Raw genomic sequence first — 24,546 nt, forward strand, 5'->3', positions numbered from 1 at the left:
ATCTATTTATTTTATTTCTTTTTTTATTGCAGAACATTAAACAGTTTAGCCAAAATATTTCCAGATTTTTCCGGAAAAGTCTGAGTTATTATTAGTAAATAATAAATATTTTGTTTAATATTTGCTACAAGCTCCATTCATCCACAGGCAGAGAATTGCAACGGATAAGGCTTTGTAAAACTATTAAACGCCTAATTATAGGCAACATTTTATACAACAGCATCAGAACAAATCAAAATGAATTTAGGGTGATGTTTAATATATCGCAGGAAAAATTTGTACGATCACAAGCATTCTTGAAAAAGTCACTGTATATATAAGATATTTATTTATGCATAAGGCTAACGTTCATCTTCAATACAAGGCGACTGTGAACTACAGAACAACATCATAATAATAATAACAGATTTACGCCAATTATGAATATGAGAAATCGAACTTCAGTAAATTCGTGGTATAACCTACAATTTTTCAGTCCGAACGACTAAAGGAGCTCATAAGAAAATTATTCGAAGCCTGTCGAGGTATGACTACGTTTAGACATGGTTTCTGATTGTGAGCACAAGAGGAATCAAATCCAAAAGCTGCTTTCGAATTACTAGAGAAATGAAGAAGAATCAAATCTAAGAACAGATTTCGGGTTATATACATATGTCCATTATTAAATGCTCGTTACTCATATACTAGATGAATGCTTGTAAAATATAATGTTCATGAAGAAGTTGGAGAATATTGTTTATACATATTATATATTGTGAACGTAAAAAAAAATTAAAGCAATTGTTCTGTGTCAATTTTTGTTTGTATAAATATATGTATATGTAATACCTATCCACCTATCCACATACATACTTTCTTTTATACGTACATATGTATATGTATATCATATCAGTTTCAATCAAAACATTAAGCAAACTAATTAAAGTTGTTTTCCAAATTTTAAGTCAAATAAATTTCCATGAGTTTACAACTCAATTCACAGGTCAAAGTAAACCAATTTGTCAGTTCAAATATATACACATTAATTAAGCGAAATTTTCCAAATGACAACAAGTGCAAATGAACAAACTTATACATATTTATAAAGTACTCAAACATACGAAATTATTTTTTAAAATAAAAATGTTTGGAAAGAAAATTTTGCTGGAGTGGTCAGAGTATATAATCACGTAAGAAGTGTCTACCCCAATAAAGAAGTTAAAGAAGATCAGAGTATATGGCCGCTATAAACAATAGTAGTCCGTTTCCAACAATATGTTCGAATATTGCAGGCTTGCCTTGCACAATAATCCATGTCGAATTTCGTCAAGATATATTGTAAAATAGAAAGATTTCCTTACAAGCACTTGAGTTTGATGGTTCAGTTTGTATGACAACCTTATGCTATAGGAAACCAAACTGAACAGTTTCTTCGGAGATTGCATTACGGCCTTAGACAATGACGCTCGTCAAATTTCATGAAGATACAGTCGAACTTCCATAACTCGAACTTCTTTAACTCGAATTTTCTCTAACTCGAACTAAATGGGTTGGCAGTAGCATTAAGAGAGTAATTAACATATAAATTTCCTTCTGTAACTCGAACTTCCATAACTCGAAGTTCTCCATAACTCGAACGAAAATACATAATTATGACTTCTATAACTCGAAGTAATGTGCTTTTCTCTCATTCTACAACTCGCAGTATCCTGGCCTATAACTCCAAGGCCTGGATTACTGGCTTAATTTTTGAAGAATGGGTTCTAAATTTGGATAAGCGCTTTCAAAGTACTGGCCGAAAAATTTTATTGTTTATTGATAATTGCCCAGCACATTCTAAGGACGTACAAAGCAAACTGAAAGCCATTGAACTGGCATTTTTTCCACCGAATATGACCTCTAAATTACAGCCGCTGGATCAGGGAGTAATTCAAAATGAATAATTCAATGAAAGTTTTTTATCGTACCAGAATAGTAAAAGAAGCACTAAAGCGTATAGAGGCAAACGAAAAACAAGATATTACACTTACGGATTGCATCAATCATGTAACAAAAGCTTGGGATATTGACGTCAAAAATCAAACCATAGCGAATTGCTTCAAAAAAGCTGGATTTGGTCAATACTCTGAATGGGAAGAGGAAGATGACATACCTCTGAGTTTTTAAGTACTACTGATGAATATCGAAATGTAATTGAAGCTGATTATGAAGCATGGTTAAAAGCAAACAAAATAACTTGCAGTGCTACTCTTCAGGATTATATTGCAATGACCTTTGCACAACTGGCTTTCCTACAGATGTTGATATAGTTGAGAATTACTGCCCTGAATTAGATGATCCAATATTAAGCGGAACGGAGAGTGACGGCGAGGGATCGGTAGAAGAAACTATTCACCAGCCTCCAAATGCTTTCCGAACATTGAGTTTATATTTGCAAACAAATGACACTACAACTGATGAGCACTATACGGCTTTAAACAAATTAGAGTCATTTTTTACTGAAAATACAAAAAAAAGAACATTTTCAGTCACTAATTTCTGAATACTTCACTTCACTGTAACTTATTACAGTTTTCTGTAATGTGTGTTATAAACAACAAATACATATTCATCATTTAATATACTCTAAAGTAGCAATTGAGTTTCTTTTAAAAAAAATTTTTTTTCTATAATTCGAAGTCTCCCTAAGTCGAAGTTTTTTTTGGGATAATAGTGATTCGAGTTATGGAAGTTCGACTGTATCTTGTTTGAAAAGCGGCTATATGCTATAGTGGTCCGTTAAAAGAACTGTTTTTTAGGAAGAAAAGGACGTCTACACATTTTCAGAATAGTTCTGCTTAATATAACGTCAGTTACATGTAAAATGCAAAATAACAAAGCATCACTTTTGCCAAGTTTACAAGCGAAGGAAAAACGATTTAATAGAAACAACAACCATATCTCCTTCGGTTAAATGGAATTTTTTTGCACTTTGTTGTTGCTATTAATTAGCTTTTACTGCGTACTTGAAACATAATTTTGGCAAAACTTAATATACTCTCTACAGTGTATAAAAAAAAATAAAACTAAATATATTTACGAAATGTGATATGGAGACCTTAAGTACGCAATTTATTTATATTTTTCATTTTCGAAAAAAAATGTTTGTGACTAACCGAATGTTGGGTTATTTTATAGTAAAATCAGTAAACAGGCAAAACAGGCATGTTGAAAAAAGCCCAAAATATTTTTTTTTTTAAGATTTAAAACCAATTAGCAACAGTATAAAATTAAGTTAACTCACATAGCTAATAAAACGGGGACATACCAGATTAAAAGCGCTTTTAAATTGCTTATGAAATATTAATAATTTCATTAACAGCATAAAAACTGAACAGCGTTAGTGACAATTGAGACAGTTGAAGCGTCAAAGCGTCTGAATTGCGGTTTTCTTTATTTGAAGCATGCACTAAAGTGCTGGAAATTTTAATTAATTGCAAAACCAAAGCGCAAATTAATTAAGCGAATGAGCAGCGGACAGTCGAAAGACAAATAAAATTAAAAAAAAGAACACAATAACGCGTATAAAATATTTATAAAGTAGCCAGAGAGAATAACTGTGGTCTTCCAGCCGGGGAAATAAACCACAAAGTGAAGCAAAGCAGCGCATTAATTAAATGTATAAATTATGTGAGGAATCGGTGAATTAACTCCTTCGGTTAAATGGAATTTTTTTGCACTTTGTTGTTGCTATTAATTTGCTTTTACTGCGTACTTTGATCTTTAGTGTCGGTGGTGTCAGCATAAATATTTTTTATTGTTGTTGCTTATGATACATTTGTTGTTCTTGTTGTTGTTTGTTGAAATATTTTATACAGTTCTAAGGATTTGGGCATGCTAACTTCACTTAAAATTTAGAAGAAAATACTCTTTTTATGTCTCTAGCACATTTCCTGGTAATTAACTGACGCAAATAGAATACTAGTTGCTGAAAATTTAGAGTACAACTTTTTGTGGCTTAAGAATTTATGTTCTGTAGTTAATCGACTATTTTTTTTTTTTTTGTTAGCAAGATTTAAGATAATTGCTTTTATTTTTATTCTTACTTAATTTTAAGTTTTTGATGTCGTAAAGATGCACTGCCTAACCCAACAATCAAACTTTGCCTACTTCAACTTGTTTGCTTTTTTTGTGACAATGAAGTACCCGGAAATTCAGTTTTATCAAAAACACGAGCCTACAAGTGGTACAAAGCCCTCAAAGCCGGTCGAAAGATCGTTGAAGATCTGCTTCGTTCGTTGTCCAGACTCTCACTCTCTTCAACTGATGAAATTATTATAAAAGTGAAGGATATGGTGTTTGAAAATCGTCAGGCAAGTGTTGGAGAGATAGCAGGAGAGCTCGACAGCTCTCGCGAGTCCGTTTGAATGATTTTGGTGGATATTTTGGGTATGAAACGTGTTCTTGCTCAGCTTGTTCCTATAGAGCTTATTTTTTTTCAAAAAGAGTACCGTAAACAGGTCTCTTTGAACATGCTTGATCGTGCGAATTGCGAGCCAACATTCATGGAGAGCCTTATAATTGCCCATAAGACATGAGTTTATGAGTTTGACATGCAAACAAGTCGACAATCATCGGAATGGATGATGAATGGCGCCCAAGCCGCACAAAACTCCAGTTGATGCTCATTATTTTTTTCGATATTCCTGGTTTGGTGCATCTTGAATTCCAAGGGAGACAAGGTCAATAAGGTGCTCAATTTGGTCTTATTGAGGCGTTTGCGTAAAAATATTCGTCGAAAACGACCGGAATTGTGGAGGAACAATTCATGGATTTTACACGATGATAAGGCACCATCGCAGCGAGCCACGATTGTGACCGAATTTAAAGATGAATACCATCCATCAACCATCGCATTCACCAGATCCGACTCCATGTGATTTTCTCTTGTTTCCCAAACTGAAATTGACGTGCCGTGGAACCCGATTTCAATCGATCGCAGATATAAAACGAAATTCGCTGAAGGAACTGAAGGCCATCCCAAAAAGTGGTTATGAAAAGTGTTTCGAGGACTGGAAAAATCTTATTGTGTATTATATCTGGTGGGGATTACTTTGAAAGCGACAACATAAATATTGATGAATAATTAAATAACTTTTGTTACAAGGTATGACACATTGAAAGCGCATCGCTATTCCAACAATCGAGTTTCAGCAGTGTTTCGACGTATGGATAAAGGGCTGGCATAAACAAGTATTGTAGATAGATGAAGAATATTTTTGGCAAAAAACTAAAATTCCCGTTATTTTTTAAACATATATCGCATAGTATATTATAGAGTTCTAAACACATTTCTTCAAACAGAGATATTAAAATAGGCCATGAGGCAAAACTATTGGAAACTTGGAATAATGCAGCACTAAAAATCTTAAAATAAATAGAATTTTCTTTTGACTATCCAGTGGCTGGATTTGACAGCAAAAGAATTCTCATTCACAGATTTTCTTAACTTAAATTTCGTTTATATCTTAAGCTTCCTTTGGGCCTTAGAAAAATCACGCGTTAAAAAAATCTAATCAAACAATGTTATATTTGGGGTACGAAAACTCGCTCCCAGATTTTTTCCACAAACCATTTTTAAATAATAACAATCACTTTATAATAAATTTTTTAGAAGTACAAGTCTGGCTGAAAATGTGTGTTAAGTCTATAAATATGTAAAATAATTTTTACACGCACTGGCAATACGTGTTTTAAAGTGTTTTGCAATATTTTAGTCATAAATTTAGTTTTTGCTTATTGAACAACGAATTAATTTGTTGCTGCTAATTTTGCAAAATTTTCGACGAATTACACGTTTTTAAGCTGCATTAATACTTTGTGTTGTGATTATGTAATCTTCATTTATTACTTTTTTTGTTATTTTTCTTATCTTTTGTGGTGCAAACGCGTTTTTGTGATCAACTTTCTTTTTTACACACATGTAATATTTATAATTAATAATATTATTATTTCATGACAAGCGAATTTGTGTAAATATATGCACCAAAGCATGCAAGTTTTTATTGTTTTTTTATTATTACTTTTTTTTATGGATTTTTTTGGTTTTATTTAACGTTTTATTGTATTTTTTTTTAGTAGCTGGGTCTAACTGTGTGCATGCGCTGCCGCTGCCATGGCTTTACACTGAAATTTTCATTGAGTAGACCTTCGCTCATGAGCGCTGATTTGTTGTTGTAAATATTTGTCTCCTTCTTTTATGTATTTATTCGGTTTTTATCACTTCGAAATTGCTGTTTTTGGACACGATATACATAAATACATACGCAACTTTGCAAGCGCGCACCGCACAGTTTTTTAGGTTATGTACGCGCAAGCATGTCAGTGGGCCTACACACATAGACACCAACTAGGGTTTGTATTGCTACTACGCATGTGTTTGATGCGTATTTCTGTTATTTTAATTTTTAGCTATATGTATTTTACGTGATATTTTGTGCATCACAGCAAACTTGATTATTGGCTAATGACACAAAAAACCTGACCTTATCGAAACAATTAGCGTTAGGGAAATTTTGTACGAAAAAAAAGTGAAAAAAACGCAGGCGCGCACACATACGCCAACTAGTGTTTACAATTTTAACAAAAAAATAAAATAAAAACAACAACAAAACGGACATGACTGGCAGTATTGTAGAAGAGCGCGCACGCACACACATGCATATTTAAGTTCATGTGTGTCTGTAGGCGCTTTAACAACTGTGCGGTGGTTCCGCAATCGCTTTTGCACTATAAAAACTGCCAATTCGAAACACTTCAATTAACTGCAATAATATTTATAATTATGCGCTTCGTCTTCTACGCGCCGCCGCCGCATGCAACTGATCTACAGATCTACGCTTAGCGTTTCAGCGTCTCGTGGCTGCTAATTTGCGCTACAAGTAGCTGTTGCATGCAACGTGTGTACGCTTAGATGCACGCGCGCCGATTCAACAAGCCGCATTAAAGCGGCGCATTGCCAGCGGCCGTTAGAAGCTTGCGCAAAGAATGGCGCATACGAGTTTGGAAATAGCGCGCGTTCGTATGCACTTGCAAATGCATGAAAGCATGCATAAATTTGTACGAATTAATGTTTGCAATCATTTATAAGCTAAATGCTATAGACAAATAAAGAGACATACACACACTTGTACGTAGATTTGTGGTGCGCGGCACACAGGCACTTAGCGCGTTTAGTTTGTTGTTGTAGTGACCGAGCGACTGACCAAGTGACTAAGTGACTAAGTAGTCACGGCACTTATACGCACACACACACACACGCACACAAGCAAGCGACGTGATATGGGGAAATAGACGGACGCGCGCTTCAATACACAAGACACAACACTACAGTTGGGCGAGCGACTAGCTACTAACTTACAATGCGCGCGCTCGACTAACATTAAGTCAACGCTAACTAAGTAACCGTGATATAGATAGCGCGGCGACAGCGCGGCAATGAGAAATACAAAAACTAAAAAAATAGAAATAAACGCACAACCACGTTGGAGGAAATTCAATCGGCGCGCACATACAAATGACTATCCAGCCGTCACCTGTACGTTGAAGCGGCGCGGCGCGGCACGGCGCGGCGCGGTGTGTGCCGCTCCAGCACAACATCAATTCCGGCGGCCAGCAGTCAAAATTGTCAGTTTGTCGCGCGGCGCTGGAACAGCAGTTAGCTACGTATCTAGCTATCGGCGATAAGCGTGAAGACAGGCAGAGTCGCAGCGCTTTTGTTGTTGCTAACTAACCAAAAGCGGTACATATATAAATATATATATAAAATTATATACATATATACATATGTATGTATGCGCCGCTCATCGCTCATACGCCGTGTAAGCGCGCGTGCACACATATCCATATATAAATATGTTTGTGTGTGTGTTTTGTAGCTTTGTGATTAAGTTTGTTGGTGACGCGTTGCGCTTACATATACATATATACAACAACGTTACATACAAAAACACATGTGCTTATGATAAATACATGCAAGCGCGCATATCAATATACATACATACGGTTATACATATACTAGTCTACACTAATATATCTACAAGTATATGCATATGTATGTACATCATATGTATGCATAGCCACACAATTGCACAAATTAGTTAGCCGCAAGCTCGTCACCAGCAGACTGGCCGCCGCTCCCTGTCGCTCGCCACAAACGCCAGCATAAGCGCAGCAAATAATATCAGCCCAATACACAAACAATTTGTTCACATACAAACACTCAACGCACACATACATTTGTATACACATTTGCTTCATTTACGTACACACGTGCACGGCAGCTGGCCTATATCGTGCGATATTGGGGCACTTAATAGGCATGTATGTACATACATATGTCAAATACTAATATCTAATAAACTTATAGCTGTCAAATATGTATTTTGCATAAATTTTATTCGAATTTATGTTTACACCGCCAATTTATTTATCAAATATTTTTGCTGAGCGCTTTGAAAGCGAAAGCGCTTTGGGTAACAAGTGTACGAACTTAGGCATCTATCTACACTACAAGTATTATTATGTAGACAATGCTATTTGTCCGGAAACTAATGTCTCGATTCGGTAGAGTAAAAAATTTATTCAACCAGTCGTTATAATTCTTTAAAAATTTCAAATTAGACTCCTTCTGCGTCGATGCAGCGTTGCTAACGCGATTTCCAAGCATTGAAGGCGTCACGGAAGGCATTCTCTGGAATAGCCTTGAGAGCCGAGGTGCATGCTACTTGGATCCCCTCTGACAACGTGTGCCACTCGGAAGATTGCCTCTTTGTGTCGGGATCATACTCAAGGATCCATGACTCGTCACCTGTGAGTATGTTATTCAAAAATTGGGGGTCACTTTCACACATGTACAAATTTTCTTGGCACACTTCCACTCGCCGCAATTTCTGGTCGTCAGCAAACACTTTTGAGACCACTTGGCGCACATCTTACGCATGTTCAATTGCTCCGTCACAATGTCATGAATCAAAGATTTTAAAAAAATTACACATCTGGGCAATTAAACGAATACTTAGTCGATGATCTGAGTTCAAAACTTTGCGCACATGAGTCCCATTGTCGGTGTTTGTCGAAGACCGGGTCTCCCAGCACGGGCTTCATCAGCGACCTCTTCCCGGCCCTCCAAAAAAGCCTGCTGACACCGAAACACACCACTTCTTGCAACGTCTGGGCAAGCCTGCTTTATCATATCCAACGTCTCTGTCGCGGATTTACCGAATTTCACACAGAATTTAATCGCGGACCTCTGCTTTAACGAACGCTGTTTTTTCGGCTTGCAACGTTCAAAAAAACACGTCGCGCGAAAATGTTTGTCCTGACTCTCCAGGTGCTCGGAGACAACCAGCTCGTTCGTTAGCTAGGAACCCCCTCTACCGAATCGAGTCGGTGAGCGCAAGCTCCGAAGTACAGTCGCGGCGGAAGAAAATCAGTCCTCTTACTTTCCGGACAAACCCTGCATGTAGAACACTCAAAGATTGATTTCAGTCGATCATTATACGCAACACATGCCCGGAGCATGAAAATATCTAACCAAGAGTTATACTCAAAGTAGCTTTCGTTTGTCCATAGAACGTTTCTCTACAACTAAAGCTTCTCTTGTGCGAAGGACAGTCTTTTAAGCTGGTTTTATTAAAATCTTATTTATCTTACAGTAAGGTCACTGATGAAGTTCTTGTTCGTCAATTTTCAATGATCTGTAGCAGACCGAAGCTTCAGCAAATTATTTCATCTAAATTTCGGCAGGAAATACGATCTAGGGTGGTCGTAGTTTTTCGTTTAGAACCAGATCGTTTTCCCCATGGGTTTTAACACATTTCGATCCACGTTTCCTTCTTAACAAACGCTTATTAACAAATAGAAATAAAAAATACAAAAGTTATCTGGTTTTCATATTCAAAGCCTGATTCAGTAGTCGCAAATGAGAGATCGTCGACTTATATCTACTAGTGAGAAATATAAAAAAATGTATCTAATATTAAATAAGTCGGGCATAAACTACATATATAGATCGTCGCTCAAATCTATTTCCTTAAATTTATACTTTTACCAATAAATTTTTCCCCATATTTTGCATATTTATTTGAATTGGTGGATAAGGTTCATGAAATTATTAATGTTGACTGTTGGCTGAGCGATTACAGACAAGTAAGGCACTATATTTAGAATCTTAGCTGAAGATTTGGTTAAAAAAAGGTCTATGAAATACATTGTCCATATAAATTAAATAAAGACCAAACAAGTGTAAGAGTTTTTGATGAAAAAGGCGTCTGTTGTCATCATAAAGCATACAACATTTCGGTTTTGCCGTAGGATGGTGGACTATATAGAAATATAAATTGGCAAGGAAAGAAGACAGTAATAGTCAAATCATTAAAATTCAAGGCCTCTCAAAAATATTAGCACATTTTCTAACACCATTTTTAGAAGTTATGTTCTTTAGGTTGAACCAAATACAAAATATTCCATATACGAACTTGATTTTGACCTTAGATATCTCGTCAAGTACAAACGTTGTTCGATGAAAAGATTGGATATTGACCAAACAGTTTGTATGGCGACTATATGCTATAGTAGTCTGATTTAAAAAAATTATTCAGTGATTGCACCGTAGCCTAAGACAATAACATATGATACTTTTTCCAACTGGACGTTAAAAATTTCGTGTCAACCTTAATATACCCTCTTTCCAAAGTTAGGTATAAGGTAGCCTTTTAAGTTGCCGGACCACTGCAATACTGTATAGCTAAAAATAATCCTGTTAGAAATTGAAATAATTAAGATTATAGGCAAAGTAAGAGCAATTTCTACATCAAAAATAGTGAGGCCACATAGTCTGTTAAAATTCGCGTCAAGCGCAGGAATCCTAAAGGATGACTACTCCTCATGGACCTAGTAACTGAATTCCATCTGGTATCGCAAATGACCAAAACTGGTTTTTGCGTGGCTCTGGTAGGCCAGACTAACCTAACCTAACCTGTTGAGGGTATAACAAGTGTATGACAAAAATAATATAAAAAATATTCTTCTATAAAAAAAAACTAATCAGGCACGGTTAAAAAAAACCGTGAAAAAATTTCAAAAATATTTTTAAACAGCTTAATTACTTAATGTCTTGAACGACAGAAGAGACCTCATTTAAAGTCGCCTAAATGATGCAAACCGTATACTTTACAACAAACACAAGCAACACATAATTAAGGTGGATATTTATATATAAATAAAAAGTATTACATTGCAAAAAAAAAACAAAAACAAGTTTTTGCTCAATTTTTTACATTTTCTTTCAAACACTTTCCGTCGCATTTTCTCACCTTTCATGCGTTTCTCGTTGATTTGTGTTGCTATTTGTTGAAACAGATAAGTGTGTCTTTGCTGTGCGCTTCATCACACCTTTCTTACAATTTACACATCTCTAGACGCATGGGTGCTATATGAATACACCCAGTTTATGCATGTAGATATATGTGTGTGTGCATATTTGTTTGAATATGTATGAGACAAAAATAAAGTCGCGAAAGCCATGTTGAAAGTCAGCACTTACACACACACACACATGCAAGTCATGAAAGCATTGAAATATCAGTTGAAGTTTAAGGCAAACGGAAGTTCACAGCTAAGTGTGTACAAATTCACGCACCCATACATACATATGTACATATATGACAACATATATTTGCAAGTATTAATAGCTTGAAGGCATTATACAATAGGCCGAAGTACCAAGTACGCGTTTGAAAATACTTTCGTTTATTGCCGCAGTCAATGCGATGTGGAAACACCTTCTCTTACTCACCTCCCCGGCAGCGGCGACCTTTAATGGAGCTATTAGTACATTTCATTTGATCATTCGTTGTACATTTTTGGGTATCGCTTTGCCGCTTGTGAGCATTAAATTCAGTTTGTGGTAGTGTGTGTGCGTTTGTGTAAAAATATCGAAGCAAGCACGCACGCATGCGCAGTGTACGCAACACATACAAGCCGCCTTTGGCACTCTATTGCCGATCGCATGCAAACTCATGCAAGCGAAATGGTCGTTAACAGGTGCATAAAAGGCAGAAGACATCATTAAAATAGTTGACAAATAAAAAAATATAAATTCATATTAATTAAAGAAAACAAAATCTGAAAATTAATTAAAAATAAAATAATTAGAAAAAGAAGTAATAAACTTAACTTCGACTGCTTCGAAATTTTTATACCCTTTACAGCGGCATTTTTTTATAGCTAGCTGCGTATAAAAAAATCTTCATCTCGATTTTTATCGGTTAGTTTGTAGGACAGCTATATTTTATAGTTGTCCGATTTGAACAATTTCTTTAGATATTGAAATATTGAAATATTGTCTTAGAGAGTAATTTATGCCAAATTTCGTGAGCATATCTGGTCAACTAAAAAAGTATTCCATACAAGGACTTGAATTTGATCGGTCAGTTTGTATGACAGCTATAGGTTATAGTTGTCCAATCTGAGCAATTTTTTCGGAGATTGCAATTTTGCTTTAGAGCGTAATTTATACCGAATTTCGTGAAGATATCTTGTCAAATAAAACAGTTATCCATACAAACACTTGATTTCGATCGCTCGGTTTGTACGGCAGCTATACGCTATAATGGTCCCACATCGGTGGTTTCAACAAATGAGGAGCTCCTTGAGCAGCAAAGAACGTGTGCAAAATTTCAGCTCAATGTCGCGAAAACTCAGCTCGTCAGGCAGATAATTTTTTATATACTCGAAGGCCCTATCGACGCTTCCATCTGCGTCTTACAAACTTCGCGGCGAACTTGATAACATATACATACATATGTATATATATTAAGGTGCTTCAAAAAAAATTTTGAATTTTTTTTTTCAACTCTTACCCCCTCAAATGTTAGTGATTGACAAACAAAATATCCTCCCTCAAGTCAGGCGCTGTAGCTTAACTCTAAGGGGTCGCTATTTTTGTTTTAGGTTCCCATACATTTTACATAGGAATTTTCGTTTTTTCATTCATACTAAAATTTCACCAACTAATTTTCGGTTCTCAAAAATAACCATCATATATTCAGAAAGTTCATTTTTCAAACTTTGGAAATTCCCGTGAAAAAATATATATATTTATATTTATATACGTTCAGTGTACAAAAAATATTTAAATAAGCCAAAGAATCAAAAAAAAAAACTAATATTAATAAATAACATGATCACATATTTGCTTCTTTTTGGCAGTTTCTGAAAAAACTTTTTTCAGTGTCAAATTAAGTTAATTTGGGACAAAACATTAAACGAAAACACAAAGGTTTCTATGACAAATTAAAAGCATCCGCAGCTATCCACAGCCTTTCATTGTAATATTATCGACTACCGAACACAGCTGACATACACATATACTCATATGTACATATCTACGCTATAATGGTCACGCACTCACGTCTTCGCTGCTAATTTGCATAGATTTGTAATAAAATGTTTAGGTTTTAAATAATAAAACTACCTGTTTTGCATAGCAGAAAAACCAAGCTGAGCTACATGATGACAAAACGAGATCTCGGACATCTTCGAAAACAAAATAAATGTAAAATAAAAAAAGCAAACATATACATACATATCGACATACATGAGTATGTATAAATATGCGTATGTTCAACATGTGGTCGAAAAAGCTAGCTTAAAGGGACAAAAATATTTCCGCGCAATATAAACATACATATACATATAGATTTAGGTCACGTGTTTCATGACGCGTTTTTGAGAATTTCCACTAATTTGGTGAAATCAGTAGTGATAAGACAATAATAGTGAGTACTTATAGGCAATAGTAAATACTAGAAATAAATTACCAAGCTCTGAACTATTATCTTCGGCCCATTCAAAATTTTTGTGGTTAGAAATTTGTTTAAGCCGAGATAAAAAAGATAATAATTCTTTGGGAAAATCCCATAGATGACAACTTTGTCTTCTGGAACCTGTACTGATGTATACTACATTAAAATACTAAAATAATACCAAACTATCTAAGACAAATATTTTAACGGTGCAACGTCCTGAAAAGCAGTGCTGCAAGCGGCTGCGTATAAACTGGTTTCCAGGCCATAAGAGCATACAGACGATTCAAGTTGGGATAGAATGTTTAAAAACATGCAGAATCGTCAAGTGCAATTGCTCCGAGGTTTCCCTCGCATACTTTTTGCTCACTTGGTCGCGCAAAGACTGCGTCACGGTTGTTGGCCTACTCACAGATCACAACTTAGTGGTAACACATACGAGTCGGGTGGGTATTTTTATTGATGACACATGTAGAAAGTGCGGAAAGGTAGGCATAAGAATGATGCTGGGACATCGCCCTTCTTCTATCCAACGTTATCTCGAACTTGTCTTCGTGATTAAGGAACTTCAACGTACAAGAGACTCTCTTAAACTTCGGAAAAACTCGAACTAACTTGAATCTCAATCTGATATTAAAAAGGGCCAGTAGATCTAAGTAGGAGTACGGTGTGGCGTCAGCCAGTGTAACCCTCTAACGTCCAGCCTATGGCTTAATTATGATAACACATCGCAAATATTGCCTACATTTCGGCGCATTGAGGAAAGAAAAACCAAATGTCAAAAACTGTCAAAAAAGCTTTAGAAACTGCCTTAAGGGGTCAGTAGGGTAATCTGGCCTGTTTTTTGATATTTTCATTTTTCATAGAAGTTTTTATTCTACAATAGAACTTTTTTCACGTATCATGAGGCATATCGTGGAGTGTATAAACAAATTTTTTCGGAATTTTTTGATGGCATCTGTCGGAGAAATGGCTGGGTGAATGAGATGCGTTTTTTTCGCTGGCGGACACGATTTCTCATGTTTGGATCATCTGAAACACAAAAACCCAATTTATTCTTAAAAAGTACGTGAATGGTTATCGTCCTTACTAGAATCATGAAAAAATTGTAATAAATAAGAAAGTATTTTTTTTTTAATTTTTTCCCATGTTTTTCACATAAATTTTGTCATAACATTGTCAATAAATTATAAAAAATTATGAATCTAGTAGGGACGATAGCCAGCCGGTTGAGTAGTTCGATCGAAATCATGTCCGCCAGTTTAAAAAAGTGTGTTTTGAGAAAAACGCGTTTAAAATTTGAGGTTTGCACTCCGAGCGCTCCGAACGGCGAGCGCTTATTATTTTTTTTTGCCTTTTTCGAAACCTTTCAATAGTAAAGTGGGTTTCTACATTAATTCTAAGGAACAGAAAATGCAAAAAAAATTTTTTTTTTTTAAGATTATCCTACTAACCTCTTAAGGTTCGAAACAGTGAGATTAAGGCACATAAATTTAAAAATATGAAAATATTTTAAATAATTTTAGTACTCCAATACAGATTATGGGATTGTAGCTAGTCGTTGGGAGCCTGATTTGGATTCCAAAATGAAAACCGAGTTTCCTATCCCTAAGTTAATTCATAGATCTTAGCAAATTTGCTTACACAAATATATTTCACTTCCGATTAATGGAACGATGATTAATTAAATTTTACTACTAATAATATTTAAAAGTAAAAAATACAATAAATTTAATAATCTGCTAACCATAAATTTAAACAATCATTGCATCATATCGCACAGCACATGGTTTCTTATCAACATTCTCCCTAATCTCACGTAGTTAGTATATCTTCAAGTCGTGAGTAAATATCACTTCTTATCAACTCATTGCCGATTACATGCTTTAAGAAACTTTGTGTCACAATGCAGCAGGTTTATTAGGTCTACAGAAAAAAACATAAAGAGCATGAGAGACTACACTCCAACAATGCAGTCACACTTGTCTGGTAAGACTTTCACACATCCACTCTCTCCACTGCACACACGCTCTAACGCCATTGAAACAATGTTGCCTTAACTTTGGGATTCACTTGCTGTCTGCGCAAATATTTGTTGGTATATGCTTTGGTGGAAAGTCAACGAAATCAATAGAGCGCAGGAGTTTGGTTAGAGAGAGTGTATTATGTAGGTGAGTTTGTTGTTTTTTGTTTGGTGAGGACTTTGGTACGTTGTTGACAGAAAATTCGATGATTTTGATATCTTAACAAGCTCCGTGTCAATAAATTGCCGCATTTGCAAAACAAAAAAGTTTGGGTGTCCTTACTAATATTTGCAGAGGTTGATTATATTGAAGAATATACATATACACAAAATAGGTATTTATATATATAAAACGTGGCTTGTGCATAGATTATTTCGCATTTATTAGCTGCCTTGGGTTTGAATTAAATTTTTCTCCTGCAACAACTCCTGCCACAAATTGCAATAAGTCACGTCTGCTTGATCTGGCGATGATTTAGCAAATTAAAATGAATCCTTGTTTGCTTCGCAAGTGAAATGAAGAGCAAAGCCACTAAGGTTGGCATTTATATTTATTAGCTGGCACACACACACTCCAGCAAAAGAACGTTTATGCATAATAACGCCACAACGCACGTACATACTTGTATGTATGTATGTATTTTTGTGGTTATTGATATTTTGCCATTTAATGTCGACATGTGTCAACTTAATCTCGTCGTAGATACTTTTGTCACTTTATTCTGCTTCACGACTTGACTGACAAATCGATTTGCTTAAATATCGGTGTGGTTTCCTTATGGGACACGTTCTATTCATTTCACTTCCACTTGAAACGTGGTGAACAATTGACATAAGCAGGAAGACATTTGCTATCAAGTTAAGTGTGCTTATCTATTATCGATATCTTCAATATTTTAAAAGAATTTGTTTTTTTTTTATTTGTTTACTATATTAGTGCCAGCTATTAATTAAATTAATTTCTAACTTTCTTTGAATTTATTTAATTTTTTTAGTGTTTAGTGTCTTTTTAATCATTTAGTATATTTTTGTTTGATGAAATATCTTAGTATTTTTTTATTATTTTAATATTAATTTCAAATTATTTAGTATATTAATGCCCTTAGCATATTGCTATCATTTACATATTTTTAAGTTTTCGTATTAAATAAAAATTTTTAATATATTTTTTAAGCAGTTATATATATATTTTCAAAACTCGATACCAATATAATTTCTTTATTGTTTTCGATTTGATTTTATTTCTTTATGTATTGTAAGTTTTTTTATTTTACTTAATGCTTATTAAATTTTTTTTTTTAAATATGATTTTATTAGTTTTTTAGTAAACTTTTTTTTATTTTTTTTTTTTATTATTCCTTCACTGCCCTTTAAATAATATAATCTAATTTTACTTTATATTATTTAATGTTTATAAAATATTTTTTTTATTATAAACTTTTTTATTATTAGCTTTTTAGTAAGCAAATATTTATTTTTAACTTCGACATACAAATTAATATTTTTCATTTTTATTGTTTGAATTATTTATATTTTTTACTGTTTTTAAGCAAAATTATTTTTTATGTTATTATATATATGTATATAATGTTTATAATTTTTTTATTATAACCTAATTTATTATTAGTTTTTTAGTAAACAAATATTAATTTTTAAGTGCGATATTATATTTGATGTTTCTAAAATATATATTTTTTAATAATAAAATGATTTTTTATTAGTTTTTTAGTAAATAAATATTTATTTATTTATAAAAAAATATAAAAATTAATATTTTTATATTTTATTTTTTATTTTTTTTCTGTTAGAATTCTTGTTATTTTTTTAATACATTCTAGGTTGTATCATTTTATTTTATGTTAATTTATTTAATTTTTCTATAATAATTATTTTTTAATTTTAATATAATATGATTTATTAATATTTTTTAATCAACCAATATTTCTTTTTTTTTATTTTTGACATTAAAATTATATTTGTTATTTTTGTGTTTTGTATAGTTTATTTCTCATTTCAATGCATGGTATTTTAAATAATATTGTTTGATTAAATTTTTTATAATTATTCTTTTTGTTTTAGTATCATATGATTTATTATTATTTTTTTGCCAAACAAATATTATTTTTTTTAGTTCGAGAAAACACTTTTTTGTTTATTATTTTTTTATTAATTTCCTATTTTAATTTATTGTATTTTCGAATATTATTTTACTTAATTTTTAGTTAATATTTTTTGTTTTATTTATGATTTATTAATATTTTTTTAGAAAACAAATTCTTTTAGGAAACAAATATTTATTTTTAATATTATTCAGTCAGTTATTAATATATTTTAGAAAACAAATATTTTTTGTTTTAAATTATTTTTGTTATTGTTTTGTTGTATACTTTTTTATTTTAATTTCTTGTATATATAGTAATTTAATTTTTTTTGTTTTTTCTATTATTTTATTTAGTTTTTATATTTGATATTATTTAGTCAAATATACGTATACTCATAAGTATATAGTTGTTAGTTTTTAAGAAAAAAATATTTTTTTTTATTCGATATCAAAATAATGTGTGTTGGTTGTTTTCGGTTTTATTTTTTTTTTTTTATTTAATTTATTCTGTTTGTTATTAAATTTTTTATTTATTTCTTATTTAATTTTTTTATTATATTTTTTTTTTCTAAGCATTAATAAATTTGTTAAAAAACAATATTAGAAACGCATGTAATTTCATTCATGGCAGTAAATTTGCCTTTTTTATTTTACTTTACTCCACGTTCGTGTTTATTTTCACAATTCGGTGTCACATGTGCGCCATGCCAACATTTCGAGTTGACGCTGGATCCTTACTAATGTCTCTTTTTGCAACGTTCGTAGGCCTTATTTACATTCAAGTCAAAATGAAAACAAAAAAACGAAAAAAAAACACAACAGCAACTTATCATTAGTGAGGTTTTTCTTACTTTTTTACACGCTTTCCGCACACGCGCCTTCTTTTCTAGTAGGTTAGTCTGGTTCTGCTTGTTTTTCCTCTCCAACAGCCGCTGCTGCCACTTTCCACTATCAAGTCTGACAGCTGCGCTGCTATGTGCTTATTCGTACGCTGGTTTGGGCGTCTAGATATTTACTATAAACGCTCAACTGAATATTTCATAACTGAAGTTGTTTTTTTTCGCACATTTGCAGTTTATATCTTCGCACATGAAAAACCGAAGAAGCTTTAACCGAAAACCAACCGAAACGAAACGAAAAAATATTGGTGTTCTTGCAATAAGAAATGTGTGCTGTTTTTTGTCATTTGTTTTTGCTTTTCACTAAAAAAAAAATTAACTTTCCAATTAACTCAATGCTTTGCGTATTCGATGCCGCAATATTTTCACCACCGTTTCCACTTTACCGAGTAGTATTTTATTTATCCGTCCGCATTGGATTTTGCTGGTTAAACAAAGTGATTCTGACTGAGTTCACTTGGCAAAAAAATAACAAAATAACTTTACACCGTTCAACGTAAATCAGCAGCTAACTTTTTCGCGTGTGTATGTCAATTGGACAGGCACTACCCAAAGCGAAAATCAAACTGAAGTATATGCGTTCGGTGAAGAGAACGTGAACCCGTCACCGTCAATTTTGCCAGCCAGCCGACGTTCACTTGCGCCGACCACGACGACGTCGCTGACGACGGAGCACTTTGCCTTGTATCGATGGATAACGAGAGAGTTAGTAGCGGCCGCGATACCTACACCAAACTGGTGCAAAAATTGGGAAACCGCAGCCGCTACGAACTTAGGAGCTTTAGCATATACACGCACAGTTGTAGCTTATCCGGCAGCAGCGCGGACTGCGCTAAGCGTTTGGACAATAAATTCGTAAAATTCAGATAGGTGCTTTTAGAGAACGAAAGAGCGCCAAAATGCTGAATGCAGAGCTGCTCAGCCCCTAATGCGGTGAATGAAGGTAACGCAACCGCTGAGCGGTGTGTACATTGGCATGCCCGTTGAAAAAACTGCGTAAACATCAAATATAAATAAGGTAAATAACCATTACCCCTGAACGGAAAATAATGCAGGAATATTATACGAAGTAGGCATGTCAATTCGCAGGCCGCACAGTCACCAAGGGTGCATGCGAACATTTCGTTTCTAATTAGTTACCTTTGCGCAGCTTTGCTGCCTTGCAAACTCTTATGCTGCTCTCGTTGCAAACGTTTGCATTGCGTGTGCTACCAGTGCTGGAGATTCTTTTAGTGGGCATGTTGGAAAATGCCGCTCTAAGCATTGAGCGGGTCGCTCTTCGACACCTCTCCCTCTATGTTTGGTGAGTCATTTAGTATCGACATATTTACGAGCAATCCAACACAAGACCTATCTATAAATATACAAATATATTGTCTTGCTGGAGTGCATTGTTTTATGTACAGGTGCACAAAAAATGTTGGAAAATGTCAAAGATTTTGTTCCGGAACTTAAAATCAAAAAAATTAAAAAAGTTCAGTCTTAACGAAATGAAAATGACAATTCTAATGGGATCCGGTATAATCATTATCAAGATGAACAAAGTCATTTAACGCTCTTCAGTTTTTGAATCATACTCTTTTTCTTTAAGTAGCTTTTTTATCATAACCGCCGACATCATAGCATATAGCCGGCATACAAACTGAATGATCAAAATATTTTTGTATTTTTTTATTTAAGTAGATACTTCAAGAAATTCATAAACTGATCAAGCAAAATGAAGATAAAGATTTTAATACAAAAAAATTGGATAATTTTTTCTTTGTGAAGAAAACGTAGTCTCGTATTTCAATCAAACTTCAACTTATTTTTTTTTATATATTTATAATACTCTTTAATGAACAAAACCACTTTTTGCATTATTTCATCAATGTAAAACAAGTAATTTTTACAGGCTTCTCTTGAGACCTGAAGTTCTGCATAAATATATAAATATATTGTCTTGTTGGAATTAAAGATAAATATGTACATATTTTGCGATTGTTTGCTAATTTCATCAGTTGCAAAATAAATAATCGTTTGACAGGTGCACAAAAACTATGTCCCAGGATAAGTTTTCTGTCATCACGCGTGGACCATGATTTTTTCGTTCAAGATAGCTTCAAATGTTCGATTTCATTTCGTTTCAGCAAAAAATCGCAGATGGTAACTTAAAAGACAATTCTATAAAAATGAAAAATGTTAAGTTCCATTTCCCTAATTTCATCAAATTTTTCAACGAAAGTTCGACCAGAGCGAGGTGCATCTTTCGCTTTGTTATGCTACACGAACTGATACAGCATCGTCTCCGTAACAACAACAAGACGGCGCCACTTCCCTCACATCGCATCAGTCAATGGATTTATTGAGAGAACACTTTGGCGAGCAGATAATTTCACGTTTTGGTCGATCGATTGGCCACCAAGATCGTGCGATATCACACCGTTAGACTTTTTCCTATGGGCATATGTAAAACCTAAAGTCTATGTGGACAATTTAGCCTCGAATCAGGCCGATTATAATAATTATTCACCATTAAATTCGAAGTTTCTGTGTTTTTTTCTTTTAAATAAATAGGAAACATCGAAATGGATTACCCTTTATAATCAACATCCCTTATTTTAAAAATTTTTGATAGCTTTACCAACAGACTACCACACCTGCGTACAATTTTCGAACACACTGTGCTTATATTTCAAATAAACCATGTGGCATATTGGCGGCAGCGGAATTGTGTAATTGGCACAGTTTCAACGTACATGTGGAGCAATTCCAAATACTCACACCGGCGCTCTTAGCTTGACACAGCGCTCTTTCAGCGCACCGTCTCTCTTGTAGGCGCTCTTTGCTGCGAATGGCCCACTGGTAAGGTTGTTGTGTTTGGATATCATCGCTTGTTTGCACTTGTTGTATTTATTTTTTGTCCCCTCAACAAAAATTGTTTGTACGTGTATCTTATCGTACATTACCTCTGCTCGTGAGATTTTGTACATTTATTTAAAATGTTTTCGCTTTTTCAGTTTGATCTTTTGTTTGCTCACCGCATTACTTCCATAATTCATTTAAGTTTCTGTGCTTTCCATACTTTTGAATATAAGTTTGTGTGTATAGCAGATGAGTGTGTGTGAACATACACACTTTATTATTACAACGGTGCTATTATGTCATCGCGGACCCATCGATGTCATCGCTGCTGTGAAAGAGTGAGCGACAGAGAATGCGCTACCGCAAGGGAGAGAGTGACTGCTCATCTTCGCTAAAGTTTTTGCATTGTATTTGTATTGTTTTTGTTTTGGTTTCTGCTGTTTGCTGGCTTTGCTCGCCCAAATGTTGTTGACAAGAAATATCATGGCTAAAGCACATGGGAGAGAAAGGAAGCGTCACTAAAGCAGTATCCGTTCAAACAACAAATATCATTTTGGCACTTGTAATACCATGGGCCACACTGGACTTGTAGTTTGGCGCTCTCTAGATATCCTGTTGGTTTTCGCTAATGGTTAGCAGCCGTTAAGGCGTTTTACGAGGGCTGCTATATATATTCTGGCCTAGGGCAACACCAAGTGTTGCCAGGTGCAATCTGACATTTCCATTGGAAAGTTTGACATTTTTTAGCATAACATCACTAAGAACGTTTTGTCATTTAATCGTGAATTGTTTTATTTACAGGGAATTAAAAAATTAATCTCGGCCAAAAAATGGAATTAACTTGTGAACATTTTCGTGCCATCATTTTTCACAACTTTCGACGTGGATTATAACGACAAGAGTGCATCGATGGACTAAAATCTTTGTATGGCTATGAAGCACCATCCTATAGCACTGTGAAAAACAAGTACAACGAATTCAATCGTGGCCGACGCTCGCTCAAAGACGAATTCCGTGAAGGTCGTCCAAAAACAGCCGTTGTGCCAGAAAACATCGATGCCGTACGTGAACTGATAATGCAAGACCGTCATGTAACATACCTTCAGATAGAGGCATGCCTATGCATTTCTCCCACCAGCTTACATTCGATATTGCATGAACACCTGGCCGTAAAAAACGTTTGTTCTCGTTGGATCCCGCACAATTTGACAATCGCTCAAAAAAAGGCTCGTGTGGATTGGTGTAAAGAAATGCTGAAAAAATACGATCGCGGTGCTTCAAAAGCCGTTTATAAGATCGTCACAGGTGGTTAGCAAATTAAATCTTATCCAGCAACTCAGTAGATTTGGTAAAAAAAAATGATTTTCCAAACCAAGGCTCCTCAATGTTTGTTAAGTTGGAGCATTGGAAGCAATGTAAGATACATAACCCGTTTCAGCCAGCTGAAGACTGTGCATTCGCTAGGATAACGTTTCAGCGTCTCATTATCATCCACGCATGCGCTACATTCCTTTTCACTATTCGAATCTTCTGAATATAGTCACCACATTATTAATTTGTAGAAAATTTAAATAAAGCAGTAAACGCATATTTTTTTACTCAGAGGCTTTCGATACAAATTTTGGAAGAACTAGACTGCTAAGTTTAATAAATAGATCATTGTAATTTGTTAAAAATACATACCGGAAAATCGGTTTGCTTTTGAATATAAAAATTTGATAAGCAAATTTAAAGTGTGTATTTTAGAATTTTTGTTGTAGTTTACCTGAAAAGAGAAAGCAAAAACCATTAAATTATACAACAACACAACATAAATTCATAATATTTTTGTATACACGTGCAACATGTTGCAACAGAGTATAATAGTTTTGCACACCTAACGGTTATAAGTACCATATAGAACACATATAATATAAGATTTCATAACTAAGCATCAAATTAAGCTGAAGTATTGTGAAATAAAATTTTTGAAAAAATCACATTAACTAAATTCGCTATAGATAAATCTCTGAAGCACCTCTGCAGTGTAAAAATGGATGAAAACGGAAGATAATCTCGTCTACTTCCCATATAACGATACTTTTACAATTTACCAAAAGCGCGAAAAATCAGTAACTAAAAACTCCAAAAGCATTAAATTTTATACTGGATATGGTATAAGTGGCACCGCCCACTTTTAGGTGAAACCACATATGTATCTCGAGACCCGCCCGACCGATTTCAACCAAACTTGGTACTTTTTATTACTTTAACTTTCTTATTTCACAGTGTGAAAATGGACGAAATCAAGTTAGTCCATTAGTTAGTGTGCGACTTTGATAAAATTAGTCAATTAGCCTAAATGTAGGGAAAGTTATAGTTCTAAAACGGTTTATATTGATTTGAGGAAAAAACTATAAGATCTATGGAAAAAGGTTTAAAGCGAAGTTGTAGGTAATAAAAATATTTACAATTTTTACGTTTAAATTAATTTTGTTAGATAAATATATATTATACTCGTAGTAAATAGCTGCCATACAAATTCAATGTTGGAAATCAAGTGCTTGTATGGACAACTTTTTCTTGTTTAAACGAGATATCTTCGCCAAATTTGGCAGACAATATTATCTAAGTCAACGGTGCAAGATGCGAAGAAACTGTTCAGATCAAGATACTTATAGCATACTGAACGATCAGTATTCATTTTCAAAAAAATTTTTTTTTTTTTGCATTTTCGTTAAGTATATCTTAAAAATATTCTCTGAAAATTTCACGTTGATCCGATAATTAGTTTTTATGTTATTCGATAAATAACAAAGAGCGCTCGGGCACTTCAAAGCGCTAGTGTGAAACTTTAAACGCGTTTTTCTCAAA

The 24,546-nt window shown here is 34.0% G+C and overlaps 1 protein-coding gene across 8 annotated transcripts in view; it reads right to left on the reverse strand.

Moving 5' to 3' along the window:
• LOC126751599 (elongation of very long chain fatty acids protein AAEL008004) overlaps window positions 1–24,546 on the reverse strand; it is a 131,757-nt gene that overhangs the window by 69,238 nt on the left and 37,973 nt on the right. For 2 of the 8 annotated variants that reach the window (XM_050461992.1, XM_050461987.1), the window contains exon 2: window positions 23,377–23,458. The exons of 3 other annotated variants lie outside the window; for them this stretch is intronic. The gene's annotated coding sequence lies outside the window, so the exon portion shown is untranslated. Of the gene's footprint in view, window positions 1–7,139; window positions 7,341–18,801; window positions 19,418–23,376; window positions 23,459–24,546 lie in introns of those variants that run through there. 3 more of the 8 variants (XM_050461989.1, XM_050461990.1, XM_050461988.1) reach the window with 2 other exon arrangements.

Source organism: Bactrocera neohumeralis, chromosome 2 (assembly GCF_024586455.1).
Source record: "Bactrocera neohumeralis isolate Rockhampton chromosome 2, APGP_CSIRO_Bneo_wtdbg2-racon-allhic-juicebox.fasta_v2, whole genome shotgun sequence".
Lineage (NCBI taxonomy): Eukaryota > Metazoa > Arthropoda > Insecta > Diptera > Tephritidae > Bactrocera > Bactrocera neohumeralis.